This window comes from Hemicordylus capensis, chromosome 2 (assembly GCF_027244095.1).
Source record: "Hemicordylus capensis ecotype Gifberg chromosome 2, rHemCap1.1.pri, whole genome shotgun sequence".
NCBI classification, from domain to species: domain Eukaryota; kingdom Metazoa; phylum Chordata; class Lepidosauria; order Squamata; family Cordylidae; genus Hemicordylus; species Hemicordylus capensis.
The window spans coordinates 134,816,658-134,833,759 of NC_069658.1; positions in this window are offsets into that span (position 1 = coordinate 134,816,658).

The following is a 17,102-nucleotide window of genomic DNA, read 5'->3' on the forward strand; positions in this document are numbered from 1 at the left end:
TACCCTATAACAACCCTACAGCTCATAAATCTGATGAAAAGGAATCCACTCTTTACTGAAATCTTCAGTATTTTAAAGTAGCTTCTTCAGAACTCTGATCATTTTCTGTAGGTCATTCCTACCCTACTGGTTTCATCTTTGTGAAATGTAGCAATAGTTTTCTTTCCACAGTGAATCAAAATGGTTGGAAGAGTCCTCACAATGCACATTTTGTTTGAATTTTATCCACTGAAATTGCAGCTAGCCTTTGTGGCCTGTTACTGCAGTCTTCAGTTGACATCACTGAGGTCTCAGCCCTCTCTCTTTAAATTTGTACAGCTTGTTCGGTTCCAGATCAAAACAACTTTCAAGTTGAATATACAGAAGGAAGTGTTGAGATGTGGGGTTGGAATTTTTTTTAAGTTGATAAGAGAGATTCTGGTAAAAGGAATAATCTGTAAACACTGTGTGTGATTCAGTCTAGGACACCTTCTCAGGGCCGCCTACTGTGCCTCATATGGAATGTAAGATTGGATTGTTTGTTCTAGGCCTTGATGAGATATTCTGCAGCTCCTGGACTCTTCAGAAAGACTGGTCTGCCGCCACCTGGTTTGATGTGGAGCCTGTCTTCTTCTTAAATACTTCATGTGGGATCTGTCCAGCTGTTTTGAATAACCCTTATACAGAATCCAGATCTTTCTGTTCTGCTCCACTGGAGAACAGTGGAGCCAGTGCGCTTGCCTAGCAGATGCTGATTTTAGCTGACACTTAGAGGCCATGTTTGATCCAAACTCTGTCATGCCTTCAGACAAATTCCTAGCTACATTGATGCACACCACAGCCATTTGCTCCGCTTATAATACATATGCTCATTATAGACAAGGCCAAAGATATTGCCGTATATGGCAATGACTAAAGGATATGTCTATATAGGGAGGCCTGGGAGTCAATCCAGCTCCCAGGGGCTTTTCAGCTTCTCACCTCCCACCCCAAGTTTCTAGTCCCAATGGGCTTTACCATATACTGTCACCAGTATGATAATGTGTTCCTTCCACTTTCTCTCACATGTTTCAGCTGAAACATAGGAAAGGGATTTCAGATTGCCTTCTATGCATTGCCCAGTATCCAAACTAGCAAAGTCCTTGTGTAGCGATGCAGTATGCACGCTACAGGGGAGGGGTCATTTTTGTTGCTCTCCCTTCTCTCAAGCCAACTGTAAACTCTTGAAAACATGACCCTGAGGGTTTCACAGCCCTTTGGGACATATTTTCAGCAGTCACAGTTGGCTTCAGAAGCATGCAGAGACAGCCAAAAATTGCCCCTTATTATTAGCATGTGCTCAGTGTTATTAATTATTATTATTATCATTATCATTTATTTATTTATTTATTTGATTTGTATACCGCCCTTCCAAAATGGCGGTATTCATAACACTTCCAAAGTGTTACCAGCATGAGCGCATTGTTAGTCTGGATGTCAGCCAGTGTGAACAATGAGAGAAATTTTCCCTGATGCATTCCAACTATTCATTCTTATTTATCTGTGTCTTGTAACCCCACTATGCATGTGCCAATGGGAAAACACACAGGTTGGGTTCAATGTGGGAGTAAATGTGGAATGAGTTTCTGTTCTAAAGTGTTTTAGGGGTTTTCTCCCCCCATTTTTACATTTGATTTATACAAAGGACTAAAGCACAGGATTTAAAGCACAAGATTTTTACTTTGCAGTAATAAGCTGATGACACCACTCTAATAGCTGAGAATGCAGATGATCTGCAAGCTCTAGTAATGAAAGTCAAGGAACACAGTGAAAAAATGGGACTACAACTAAATGTAAAGAAGACTAAACTAATGACAACAGGTACAGCAACCAGCCTCAGAACTGACAATGAAGACATTGTAGTGGTGGATATTAGCTTCTGCCTTTTAGGATTGACCATCTACAGTAAAGGATCCATCAGTCAAGAAATACGCTGCAGACTAGCACTTGGTAGGGTTGCAGTGAAGGCCTTGGAAAGGATATTTAGATGCCGTGACGTGTCTACACCTACAAAGATTAGAATCGTTTGGACAATGGTTTTTTCTGTGACACTCTATGGATGCGAAAGCTGGACTTTCAAGATGCAAGACCGAAAAAGCATTGACGCTTTTGAACTTTGGTGCTGGAGAAGACTTTTGAGGACACCATGGACAGCCAGGAAAACAAACAAATGGATCATAGAACAAATCAATCCAGAATTTTCACTCGAGGTACAAATGACCAGGCTCAAACTATCATATTTCAGACACATTATACAAAGATCCAGCTCCCTTGAGAAGTCCATAATACTGGGAAAAGCTGAAGGAAAAAAGAAGGGGATGACCAGCAGCAAGGTGGATGGACTTGATTATGACAGCAATGAATGCACCACTGACAGACTTTAAAGGCCAAGTTGAAAACAGATCATCCTGGAGAGAATCTATCTATGTGTTCGCTAAGAGTCTACACCGACTTGATGGCAATCAATCAATCAATCAATCAATAAGAAAAAGTTATAACAAACTAAAAAACCCACAAACTATTACCCTAAATATATACTATCTATTTAAATTGTAATGTGAATGTAAATATTATCCCTTCTCCTTTTATTTTAATCTCCTTTCATTTTATTCAAAGTATTTGGAATATTGGGGAGAGGGAACTTTAATCCAGTGGTTGCAAGAGATCATATCCATTGAGCATCACCATACCCACTGTAAATTTCTCAGAGAATGACTGTAACGAAATAGAACATCTTTCTATCTTGCACAGGCTAGCAACAGTGCTGTTACTTTGTTTCCTTTTTGGAGAGTCAAACAGGTATGACTTTCTTCAGAAAGGTGACTTTTCAATTCCTAGAAGAATTGTATCATCTCTGTTCGGAAGAGATTATTCTTCTAAAGTAGGGGTGGGCAAACATGTAGTTCAGCTGTTGTTGAACTACAATAAATTGTGGTTGGGGATTATGGGAATTGTAGTTCAACTGGAGGCTTTACACACCGGGCTTTTACTATGAATCCCCTCCGGAACGGAGTGTGCCAGTCCACATATTAGCTGCATTTACCCCGGTGTCTCTGTGCGCTATCAGGGACCAGTACACACTCGACTCTGCTGTCCTCAAATTACTGTTAAGAATTACCATGCATTCTTGCTTGGCTCAAATTATGTCCGGGGTAAAAAATCCTCTATTTGCAGCAGCTTTTCTTTTCTTTTTAAAAACTGAGCTTTCTGGTATTCCCTCAGCTTCTCCTGAGATGTGTGGAATGGCAAATGGCAGTAATTCGGCTTTTTTCCAAAACTCAATGAAGAGGAGTTTGACAGCTGTGTTGGCTATGGTCTGCTCTGAGAGATTTGCAATTGCAAGCGCTGGGGTGGGTGGGTGGGTGGGAACACAGAGTTCAGTTCCGGTGCCAGCTATCATTACTTCCCATCTCCCAAGCACTGAACAAAACGTTGTCTGAATCCTACTGAAAGCCAAGCGAGGGGGCTGGAAAGTGGGGAAGAACTGCCCCCTCCCTCCTTAGAGGATCCACTGCCACTGGGCCACCACAGAGCAAGAGGAGGAGGGGAGATAATATAACAACAATAATCTGGGCTGGGAGGGGGGCTGGATCCTCTTACGTTTCCTCCTCAGTGCAGCAAACATGTAGAGCCGGGAAGTGGGGGAGAGCAGCTGAAGCGCATCCCTTAAGTCTCTGCCACTGCCTTCCTCCTCCTCCTCCTCCTCCTCCTCCTTGCCTTCATCCTCCCACCGAGCCTAATCTACACCAACATCTACACAGGCTGGTCCAAACCGGATTGATAAACACCTCACACACTGACCAACCCCAAGAGGGGAGGAAGGATGGGAGTGAATGGTGGGGTGGGAGGAGAAGTGGGGGCCTCCTTGGTCATAGCTGGGTTCTTCTCTGCCCCCACAGACACCGCAGCTGTCACCGACTCCCTCTGTGTACGCGATCAGGGAGGGGCAGGGAGGGGATCACTTGGGCCAGGGTGAGTCAGTACTGAGGAGGGAGGGGAGGGGAAGGCAGAGGGGGGAGAGAGAAGGAGCCTATGTGAATGTGAGTGTTGCTCTCGCTCCCTCTGTCAAACTAACCAGGAAAAAAAAGGTCTCTTGCCAGTGATTGGTTGGAGAAAAACCTGGAGCAAGCTGTTGGAACGCACACAGGAAAAAGATCGCAGGGATTGCTGAGATGAGCTGACCCTATGTGAACTGTCATCCCCTGAATGAATCACCTTGCAAATCTGCTGTGAAGCAGATTCACTCTTCAGATACATGAAGAGCATGAAGGCATGTGTGGATAACTCCCAGGAGGGATAAATTTGCCACCATGTTCTAAAGGATGCACCTCTAAAGCAACATTTCTTTCACATGTAAGGTGAACTTCTTAGATATATTAGGCGCTCTTAGGCGCTCTCTGTATCCTCTTAGACTCTTGACTCAAATTTCCTCAATTGTCCTATTCTTTTTTCAGTTGTCTCTCAATCCCCGCACTGTTGCTTCACCAATATTTTATACTCTCCCCTCCTCCCTGAGGTGGAATTTAGCAAGCTCATTTACATACCGCTTTACATACATCCCGTGTGTGACATCTGCAGTCCCTGCAAATCATTAGCTTGTTTGAGCATTAAATATTTATTCAACTTTTACCACTCCAAAGTTCATTTTGTTCTCCCCACTCGTACTTTGAGTCTGAACCTGATAATAAGAGCTGCCACATTTCTGGGTATAGTTTGCACTGCCTTGGAATCAGGTCCATTGTATGTCAAGCATTCCACTGATCTCTGCGTAACCCCTGTCTATTTTTGTGACACTTGTTCAACATTTTCCTGAACTTCTCTATGTTCAGGATCATTATTCCCATTTTTAGGGACAGCATCTACGCATTCCTCAGGCATGGGATTCACCAGTGCCATTAGAAGTTCTGTAGTATCCAATTCTTCATGCTCAGATGAGCATTCAGTAGAGATGGGAGGTGTAAGATTGAGGTCATCAAGGCTTCAATAAATGAATGGTGAGCAATTGCATTCTGAAGACCATTGGGAGGATGGAGAAGATCTGATACCCCTTTAAAAACAGTTTGGGGTAGGAAGGACCACCTTCCATGAGACACCTTCCATCAGACATCTTCCAGACTTATTGTTCTTCTGATTCTTTAGGCTTTAGTTATTCACTTCGCAAACTGCCCCAACCAAGGCAGGGGCCATTTTCATGAGCACACAATTTGCATTACAGAGGTCACTAAAATGGCCTCCACACATGTGCAGAGGCCCAAACCGGGCCAAGGAAGGCCTGAAGCAGGATAAAGGGGGCAGAAGGAAGTAAATAGGTACTTACATGTCTTAAGCCACTGGCTCTGCCTACACTAGAGGAGTTAGGGGTGGGGGTGGGGAGCCACTGCTGCCACATCTGCAGCTGCTGGCACTTGTAAGTACCTATTTACTTCCTTCTGCTCCATTTATCCTTAGGACACCCCCCTTTACTGGTAAAGGGGAATCCTCAACAGACCCCCCTTTACCAGTGGAGTTCCGAACCGGCTCAGTTCGACCTGAGCCCGGTTCAGTTTGGACTTGGACTGGCCAAGGCTTGACCTGGACCGGCCAAGGCTCAATAATACTACCCAGGAGTTAATATAAAGGACTAATTTCAATAGGGTTAGGGTTTCAATGGGAAATTACTTGAGAACAATTTAGGTTGGATGTCAGCCACTTTCTGGAAGGGGTGTTCACGGAGCTGGCTGGTCCGGTTTGAGTCTGAACCAGACCTGAACCAGACCAGGCCAGTTTGTTCCAGCACCCCATCGAACCCTCCCGGTCTGGTTCATTTCTGTCCTGGGGGGGTTGCGAGGTTTTTAAAAAAAAAATGTTTTCAAACTTACCCTCTCCTGGGTAAATCCACAGATGACAAGTCTATCAATGGCTACTAATCTGGTGGCTAAAGGCCACCTCCAGCCTCAGAGGCAAGATGCCTCTAAAGACCAGTTGCAGAGGAGCAATAGCAAGAGAGAAGGCATGCCCTCACCTCTTGCCTTCTCAGAGATATCTGGTGGGCGACTGTATGAAACAGCATAGGCCTTGGGCCTGATCCTGCAGGGTTGTTCTTATGTTCTTATGTTGGACACAAATAACAGAGTGGGCTGAAGACTGCTTATATGCTTGCCAGAAACCTCTGGCTGGGAAAAGCATGTGGACCTTTCAGCCAACCCAGCATGACTCTTCTTATATTTTGTTCTTCTACACATATGCTCTTCTTATACTTTGTTCCAGAAGCCAATCTCATTGGTTTCACTGGTTGACTCACTGCCACATGAGCTGAGCCACAGCCCCAGCTTCTCCCCAGTACAAAGTAGAACAGAGGTTCTGGCATTGTGCTTTCTTGATACGTGCCAGAAGGAAAGACCATCCAAGACAACTATTGTGTTCTGTCTGAACCTTTTGAAACCAGATGGACTGAAAAGTCCAAGAAAGACTTCTAAGACATCATTGATGGTTTAAGACATTCAGCCTTACTTGCCTTTGCTGATCCAACTTGCTATTCATTCTTCATACTAATGCTAGAATAGAAGATTTGTGTGCTGGATTATATCTAGGATGTAAAGGGAGAGGGAGATAGACCTGTAGCTTTGCAAGCTGAGAATTTATTGCTAGTGCATCTCATTACCCCATGCATACACTGGAATTTTTGGCACTGAAATGGGCCATTACTACATGTTTACTATAATCATTTATATGGAGCCAAATTTCAGGTACGGACTGATAATAACCCACTTACATATGTATGAACAACTGCCAAATTAGATGCTACTGGGCAAAGGTGGGTTGAGGCATTGGCTGATTACATTTTACCATTTGTTATCATTCAGGAAAAAGCAGTATAGATGTCAATGTTTAACTCACTGTTTCTCAGTATCTGGAAAAGAGGTGTTCCAGTTAGTGGAGTGAAACTAGTATGTAATGCTGATCTTCAAAGTACTTTTGCCATCACAAAGGAGTCTAGTGGTGAAAGGACTCTGTAGCAAAAACCTTGCATCTTCCACCAGAAAGTAAGGATGTGCAAACAGGTTTGACATTGAACTGGTTCAGTTCAACTGTTTGGGGTCAAACCAAACCACCCCCTGTTCGGTCTGACCCTGGACCGAACCCCCCGACCAGTTTGGGGGATTCACATTTTTTTAAAAAAATTTCAAACTTAACCCCTCTGGGGGAGTAATCCAAGGCAGCAGGGGAGTCTGCGGAGGTTCCCCCTCCCCCTGTCAGCCTCCCTTAGTTGCAAAATTGGCTGTTCTTTGGCCCGTTTGGGGGCCTTTCCCCCCAGCGTGGTGGCCATTTTGGAGGCCACCGTGCCTACACAACGGGCTTCTGTGTGGCCTGCCATGACCCCAAAATTGTGTACCCCCGAACTGGCTGGTGGGGTTCAGTCTGGAGTTGGACCAAACAGGGGGTGGTTCAGTTTGACCCTGAATAGTCAAACCAAGTCAGTTTGACACTGAATACGTTCGATGTCCAACCTGTTTGCACATCCCTTCTCTGTGGTGGAAGAAATGTATAAGATTTGTACAAATCACCATAGATTTGTATAAGGGCATTATAATGTTAGCAGTTTTATTTTCAGTATGATTCCTAACAAAGAATTTGCCTTTTTCACAGCTGCCACACACTGTCTCAACACTTTCAACGAGCTATCCACTATGACCCCAAGATCTCTCTCCTGGTCAGTCACTGTCAGCTCAGACTCCATCAGTGTATACATGAAGTTCAGGTTTTTTGCCCCCAAATGCATCACTTTACACTTGCTTACATGAACCATGTAAATGGCACATCTGCCATTGTGTCGCCCACTCACTCAGTTTGCAGAGATCCTTTTGGAGCTCCTCACAATCTGTTTTGGATTTCACTACTCTTTACTTCTAAATAGTTTAGTGTCATCTACAAATTTGGCCTGTTGGGGCTCATTCGCCGCACCCGACCCTGCCACGCATACCGGCTGTGGTGACAGTATCCTGCCTCTGAGTGTCGGCTCTCCAAGCCCTGTCGGTCTGCCTTGGGTGGCCAACTGCCTGTTGTCCCCCCCCTGCGAGATGCCACAAGATCCAGGGCTGGAGCCATGGGGTCTCACTCCAAGGTCTCTCAGCTTCATGAGATCTCGTGAGATTTCTGACTGGCTCCTGAAAACTTCTTAGATCACCAGCTAGACTTCAGGACTATTTAAGGAACACCAGGTCGATGATCAATAGCCAGACTGGGGAGAGCTGCCCCAAGTGAAGGGAGATCCATGAACCAGGAACCAGGGGTAAAATGAGCAGGTTAAAAGAGGTGGGTGTTCTGTGATGGTAACAGATACCCTGTTACCCTGTTAGGGAGACCGGCTCTAGGCTCTGAGGCTGGTGGGTCACTGTAAGGGCAAGCGGGAGGAAGGGAGATTACAACATGACCATTTCACCTGTTACCCCAACTTCTAGATCATTTATGAACAAGTGAAAGAGCACTGGTCCTGGTACAGATCCCTGGGGGACCCCACTTCTTACTTCCCTCTATTTAGAGAATGGTCCATTTATTCCTACCCTCTGTTTCCTGTCCTTCAGCCAGTTACCAATTCAAACATGAACCTGTCCCCTTATCCCATGACTGCCAAGTCTACTCAAGAGTTTTGGTGAGGAACTTTGTCAAAAGCTTTTTGGAAGTCCAAGTATATGTTGATCAGAGCCCTTTATCCACATGCCTGTTGACTCTCAAAGAACTCCAAAAGGTTAATGAGGCAAGACTTGCCCTTGCAGAAGCCATGCTGGTTCTCCTTCAGCAAGGCCTGTTATTCTATAACAATTTTGTCCTTAAGTATACTTTCCATCAATTTGCCTGGCACAGAGGTTAAGCGAACAGGCCTGTACTTTCCTGGATTCTCCTGGATTCCTTTTGAAAAATCAGAGTTAATTAGCTAATTTCCAGTCCTCTGGTACACAGCCTGTGAGATCAGCAATTTCACATTTGAGTTCCTTCAGAACTCTTGGGTGGATGCCATTTAGCACCCGGCGATTTGTTAATTTCTTGTTTTTCAAGATAATTTAGAACATCCTCTCTTGTCACCTCGAGTTGACTCAGTTCTTCAGCCTTCAAGCCTGAGAAGCTCAGTTCTTGAGTGGGTATATGGCTCGTATCCTCTGCCATGAAGACAGATGCAAAGCACTCATTCAGCTTCTCTGCAATCTCCTTATCCTCCTTAATAATCCCTTTCATGCCCTCATCATCTAAGGGTCCAACTGCCTCCCTGGCAGGTTTTCTGCTTCTGATATATTTAAAGAAGTTTTTGTAATCCCCCTTCCTATATGTTTCCCAAACTCTTTTTTAAGCATCCCTTATTGTCTCCTTTCATTTCCTTTGCCAGAGTTTATGTTCCTTTCTGTTCTCTTCATTTGTGCAGGACTTCCATTTTCTGAAGGAAGTCTTCTTCCCTTTTATTGCTTCCCTATCTCTACTTGTTAGCCATGCTGGCATCCTCCTGAACTTGGTAGTACTTTTCCTCTTTCTTGGTATACATTCCAACTGAGCTTCTATTATTGTGGTTTTAAATATGTTCCATGCTTTCTGGAGTGATTTGACCCTCCTGACTTTCCCTTTCAGCTTCTTTTTTACCAGTCCCTTCGTTTTTGAGAAATTTCCATATCTGTGTTGGACTTCCTTGGCAGTGCTCCACTCGCATAGCTGAACTGGATCGTACTATGGCCACTATTCACTCAACCTCTCCCCCTGATACTGGGCTTTTGAGTCCATGAGCATATCGGACTGTGGAGTCCAGAGCTGACTAGATTTGAGTGTTCCTTGTGTGAAAGACCTGCTGTACTGCCCTGGCCATTCTCAGCAACCAGTATTCTTGGGGAAAACTCTGTGCTGGGCTTTGACTGTGGACTTTGACTGTGTTTGGAGCCTTAGAGCTCCAAGATGCTTTGAGTGGAAAACAAAGAGATTCCTGGGTGGAAATTCCAGATGGAAGCCTATGTGTCAGAGTCCCTCCCAAAGTGGGCTTGCCACGAGCTAACCCTTAAGCTTGACTGCTTGAGAACCTCAGTGCTCCCCTTGATTGCTGTGGGCTCATGCTATGCCTGCCTACCTTGCCCTCCACCAGGAAAACCTCACAAGGGAGCCCAGTTTTCCCCTCCCACTGCTGTCAAACTGGTTCACATCAAACTGGGATGGTTTGGCGGCTTGATCATGGACTGAACTGGGTCTGGTTTGGTCTGTGTTTGAACTGAATCAATCCCAGTTCAAGTGGACCAGTTCAACATTGAAGGGAGTTGGGCGGTGGGGGTGGCAGGAAAAGGAATGTAAGGTGATTACTGGCCAGCATGGCTATCGACACCATTGCTCGCCCCTGCCCCACCTGGTGCTGTCTAAGCACATGACAATCCATATTTACCAAGTCACCTATGCGGTGGCATGGTTGCTGCCTCCGCACATGCTCAGGCGGCTTGGTAAATATGGATCGTTGCATACTTGTGGGGGGGAGCAATGGTGCTGGCAGCTGGGCACCTTACATTACTTTTCTCACTGGCCCACCTGCTGTCCCTTTGTGGATTCCCCCACCCTCCTGCTTGTAAAGGGGAATCCTCACCAGATTCCCTTTTACAAGTATAGCCAAACTGGTTTGGTCAAACAGATCAGTCCAGCCAGTGGGTTCAACCTAACCAGTTTAGTAGTGCACAGTTCGGTTCAAATTTGATTAGGATTTGAACCAAACTGTGAGTTCTGGTTCTTACAGACCCCTACGCTACTCCTTCACTCCCCATTCCTCTTGAATAGCCTCTGGTTTGCATTGCTTGTGTTACCAAGGTTGACAAATACATCTTTTTGTATTATGTGTCTGTTATATCAATGATCTTAATTTATTTATTTCAAAAGCCTTGCCTCTAAGTGTGTTGTTCGACTAAGGCACACTAACACTTACATTGGCCTGTGTCCCGAGTACTTCCGATCCCTTGTTATGCACCCTTGGAAGACTAGTTTTTCAGAGCGAATTCCCCCAACTCAAGTATAAATATAGATGCAGACATGCTAGTGCACGTTTCCAAGCAAGTATGGTAATGATAGGTCTCTTCTCCATAAAATGGACTTGACTTCTTCACCTCCAGGTGGTTAACCTGCCAAACTACCCCTCCACTTAAACCGGGTTTGCAGAGCGAGCACTCTGCAAACCCGGTTTTTAAAACTGTGAGTAGCCGTGATGCGGCTCCGTGGCACAGCTACTCACGAGGAGACCCCCAACCGGGAGGCTGAAAAGCAGCCTCCAAGTTCAGGGGTCTCTCCAGCATGCCTTGCGCGCTCATGCAGGGCATGCTGGGACTTCTGGGGGCTGTGTGGCCCCCGAACTCCCCAGCCCCCGCCAGCTCCATGACAGAGCCGGCAGTCATGTGGGCTGCCTCTGCGGCCACCCAGGGCTGCCGCCCTCCTTGTTTGTGGGAGAGTGGGGTAAGCCCGCTCTTCCCGCTAACCCCCTAGAGGCTCTTCTCACGGATCGTGAGAAGAGCCTCATTGTTCTCACGTGACTGTGTGCCACTAGCAGATCATAATGCTGTTCTTGCTATTTATTATATTTCCATTCCTGGAAATACTGTAAATATGGTGCTGCTTAACAGATTCATGATTTTAATTACAATTACATGAACAGTCCTTTGGATACCAGTTGGCAAAGTGAAGAAATTAAATCAGATCTGGAGCTAATATGTAACAATTAGCAGAAGTTTTCTCCTAAGTAAGTCCCACTGTGTTCAGTGGAATTTGGTTCCATGTAACTGTGCACAGGATTGCAACCTCAGTGAATTAAGTGTTGTGCCCTTTCCAGTAATTATACAAATGAAAAATGCCACACCAAAAATCTAATAATAGTGTGTTAAAATGCCAGACATCTGAATGAAATCATTCATAGGCCTTTCAGCTTAACTAATTGGTATGAAACACTGCTATGATATATATTTTATTTATGACCCTTAATAGTATTCTAAGGCAATTATATGCTTCTCTAAGCATTTTCCTCCAACTGGAAGATGATGTTTGATTTTCTTTAAGACTGAAAATACTTTTTGTCACAATTCACTTTGCCTTGAGAGATTACTCCCCTTTCTCTCTTCCTTGTTTAAAAATAACACAACTATTTGCAAAGAATCTTAACTCCAAAAGTGGGGTAAGAAGAGGCTGGGAATAGACAATGGTTCCCATTCCCACTTAATTCTACCAGATGTCAACATTTGAGATTGAAATATCATCTGTGACTATATAGCTATAAGGAGCTGCCTTGGACTGAATCAAAGCATCTGTCCTTTAGAGATGAGCACAAAACGGATTTTGTGTTTTATTTTGACTGAAAAATAATAATACAGATGGCTGAAACATTTCATCAAAACATTGGTTGAATGAGTGTTTCGGCCATAGGGAACAATGGAGAAACTTGAAACACCCCTTTGTTCCCATGCGCAACTCCTAGAGCCACCAAAGTGGGTTGGGTGGTAGGGTGTGATGGGTGCTACCAACCCATCACACAACCCACAAAATAAATGGGCAAGCGTGCAATTTTAAACAAATGTTTAATCTTTCCCCCAAACCCCCATAGAATTGACCGGGTCCGGTTCGACCGGAGCCAAAACCGAGCCAGGCTAGGTCAGTTCAAATCTGCTTAGGATTCAAACCAAACTGGCAAAGCTGGTTTTGCGCACATCCCCAGAGCAGACCAGAGCAGTGAGTGAAGCACAAGTTAGTCTCAAGGCCAGACATGGAGCTCATCACAGCACTCATCAAGGAATATTACACACACACAGACAGAGCTGCCACTGTCCATTTCTTGGCACAACACTATCTCACAAGCAAAACTCACCACAACTCAAGAAAGGCAGGCACCAAATGTCAATCTGAGATCCAGCAAAACCAGATATTATAGCAGCAATAGCACAGTATATTATATTCAATGCTGAGAAAACCACAAAATCAAACTCCCTTCTTTTGGGCTCCCCCCTCCCTCCCCTCAGCCACTGGGGGCACAATTGCCCAAGAACACTTGATTTGTATGATAACAAGCCAGCCCAGAAGCAAGGAGATTGCAAGATCTGCAAATGTTGTAAGGCTGAAGCAACAGGGGCATGTGAACATTTTGTGCACATTTTCATTTGTATAAAAAGTGCCACCCTTTGGTGATGTTCTGGTGATGGTGTTGAAAAGAGCTGAAATTGTGAATCTCTTCGTTTGTCCTTAGGGATGTCAACACTAAATCCCTAAATCTGATTGGCCACATAGTATTGTAGTGTCTTCCCATTCATTGAATAATCCAAATGAGACTGCTCATCTGAACTAAATAAGGAGATGCAGTACAGAAATAATAAAAACAGCAAAAAAAAAAATTGCTTCTGAAACATCAAGAATAGGATTGCAAGAAGGCGGACTTTTTCATTGGTGTGTGTGTGTGTGATATTTTTGCTTCTTGAAGCAGCCCAACTCTCAACTCTAAAAGCCAAATGGAAGATTATTTGCTGCAGCCCTTTTGCACAGAGAGAGAGTTTGCAAGATGTTATTAGAGGCAGAATCAAGCCTTTGCAGGGGAGCTGGAATGCCAGTAGTCTTCCTTCTCTAATCTACTTGAGACATTAGACAGCCAACATGCCTACTTGAGAACATGTCCCATTCCCTGTGGAATGCACTACCAAGCAAATGTGGTAGTATCCCTGGAGTCAGTGGGGACTAAAAGTGCTTTAATTTGGAAAAGAGACGACTACAGGGAGACATGATAGAGGTGTATAAAATTATGCATGGAGTAGAGAGAGTGAGCAAAGAGGAATTTTTCTCCCTCTCTCACAACACTAGAACCAGGGGTCATCCCATGAAACTGAAGGTCGAGAAATTCAGGACTGACAAGAGGAAGTACTTTTTCACACAGCACATAAGTAACCTATGGAATTCTCTGCCACAGGATGTGGTGATGGCCAGTAGCTTGGATGGCTTTAAAAGGGGGTTACATTGAGGACAGGCCTATCAATGGCTACTAGTCTGGTAGCTATAAGCCAATTCCAGCCTCAGAGGCAAGAGGCTCTAAATACCAGTTGCAGGGAAGCAACAGCAGGAGAGAGGGCATGCCCAGTCCTCTTGCCTATGGGTTTTTCAGAGGCATCTGGTGGGCCTCTGTATGAAACAGAACGGTGGACTAGATGGGCCTTGGGCCTGATCCAGCAGGACTGCTCTTATATTCTTATGCTTAACTTTGGCCTCTGCTGTAAATGGTTTGAAGACTGTTGGCTAAGTTTCAGGTGCTGTTATTCGGCTAAGTTTCAGGTGCTGTTATACCCTAGGGTTCAAACGGAAGGGTCACTTAATACAATTATTTCCCCCCAGCAATGATGCCCTTCATAAGAGAATATACAAAAATAATAAAAATAGAGAAGACTTTATCACAATTAGGTGATGTTGCTTCCTCTAAAGAGCTTGATACCTTGCATTAATAATGCATTCTTTTGTCATGTAAAATTAATCTTCACCCATCTGCTCCTGGATGGTAGACATATGCTCCCTAGGTGCTTCCCTTTTCTCCTTCGAAACCCTCAGGGTTATTTCGACAGCCAAGAATTCTATATGCACCTTTACGCTCAACTCTGAAACTCTTACTCAAGCAAAATTTTATTGGCCTTCCATTAATAAGGACATGAATTTCAGGCTCCATTGAGGAAACATCTGGATCTGGCAATTGCTGTGGTTTTCTGATGGGGTATGTGCTATAGCTCTAATTATATTTTGTCTGGGGTGATATTAAAGTTGTATATGTGGTGTTTGAGCAGCAATATGGTTCGTTCAGAGATGCAGCCCACCACTTGATGGCACATACTGCAAATGATGCATATGTGTGAATGCATTTGTGAATTAGCCCAGACGCAATATCTGAAAGGTTGCCATAGTGGCCCAGGGGCTCTTGTACTGCAAGTCCCGCACCTGCTGTTTAAAAATAAAGATTTTCAAACTGGAGCAATTTTATAGGACTAAGCTGCCAGTTTCCAATGAAGCTCTCAGACTAGATGTTTCCATACTGCCAATTAATATGAAGTCAGAGAGACTATTTGGAGACACTGCCACTTTGATTATATACAGTGGCATCTGTTCCACGATATTCTGTGACTCATCGCTTCTGTCCTTATTCTGAAGTCTTGTATTTCAGCTTGAAATCCCATAGAGATATTTAAAGAAAGTGCTGACTAAGACCAAGAGAGATCCTACCCAACACGCCCCCCCCCCCCCGCCACCGCCACTGCCTTCTGTCTGTTAATGATGGATTGGAAGAGATCAGAGCTCTTAAACCTTCCAGGCATTCCTGCTTAGGAATTGCTCGCCTGAATGTCATATTGAGTGGTTTTAAAATAAAATAAAAATGCCAAAGTTTAACGAATTAAGAGATTTGGCCAACATTAAGAGATCTGGCCAACAGGAAATGAAGCATTTCACTGAGTAGCAATTTGAGGTGTCTGTGGGTTGGCTCAGACCCTTACCTGGATTCTCGCATGGTGAATGAACAGGCATATGCCTCTCCCCTCTACCATAATATACATATTTCACATAACATTGATTGATTGATTAAGTTCACATACATTGAACATAACATATTGTGTGATGCAGGCACTCCATGTGGAGTTCCATACAAATGAAAGGAAAAGTCCTGGTTGTGTAGCTTGTTTGAACAACAGAAGTTACATAGGAAACTGCCCTATACAGAGTCAGACTTTTGGCCCACTGAGCTCAGTATTACTTCCACTGACTAGCAGCAGCTTTCCAGGGTTTCAAGCAGGCATCTTTCCCAGCCCTATCAGGAGATGAGAGAGATCACAGCTGGGACCTCCTACATGCAAAGCAGTTGATCTTCCAGTGAACTACTCCCCTTCTCTAATTGAGCTTAACACACTGTGGCCAGGATTTCTTGCCTGCCTCAATGAGGTTACGGAGCATATGTTTGGTCAGTGCTAGCCTTAGGAGTGGATGAGTTGGGAAGCCCCCCCCCCCGCCAGGACACCTGTCTGAAGGCAGTGCTGAGCTGATCTTAGTGGCTTGCTGGGAGATTTTGCAAACTCCCAGTGGAACAGCTCCTTTGTCCTTGTGGCACTGTTCAAGTGGAGGACATCATCCACTATGTCCTCCATTGCCCTATTTATGATGAGATCAGGGGAAAGACATGGAAGAGAGAGAAACTTAAGGGGTTGGATGTAGAACGTTTGACTTATCTTCTTGCAGATGCGATTCCACATGTCAGCTGTCCAGTTGTTACTTTTGCTATGCTTTATTTTAAACTCAGAAAGAAATGTATATGCTCTAAAATGTAGCATTGGTTTTAGCTCAACTTAACTGATGCAACTTCTTGGTATGTTGCATTACTTCTTTTATGTTATGCTATGTTACGACCTGTGGTGACAACAATAAACTCATTACTTACGTACTTACTTACTTACTTACTAGTGGCTTGCTTTTTGTTGAATGTACTGTCTGCACACACACATACACACACAGAGAGAGAAGCAGAGCCAGGAAAGAGCTTTCTCTACCTGGCTTCTCTCTCATGGTATGAAAAGGGAAACGTGATAGGTTGGAAATGGGACAGAGGAAAAGATCTGGGGAGAGGAAAGAAGACTATAGAAGAAGCTGCCGAAGGCCCGTGAGACTCCAGTAAGAACTCAGAACTGGAGCAGGAGAACACTGGCAGCAAAGTCGCAAATTACTGGGAAGCAGCTGTGGACCTTTTTCATGGGCCTTGCACTTGGAACCTGGGAACAGGAGAGCCTTTTGTACTAACCAGTTTTATAATTCTGTAAAAACCACCCAACCTTGCAGCACCAATAAACTAACCATCGTGTGTGTGTGTGTGTGTGTACATGTGTGCATGCATGCACCAAAGGAACTCCTTGCCAAAGGTGCTATTTATTCCAGGGCCAGCCCTGGACACTGCTCCATCCTATCACACCCCACCCCACAGTCTCCATGGAGTGAAATAAAAAAGATGTGCCCCATTCACATAATGCAATCTGAAATGGATGCTTGTACAGGTACATCTTCCTGATCAGCATTATCCTTCATTCCACATCCATCATTCACCATCTGATTAC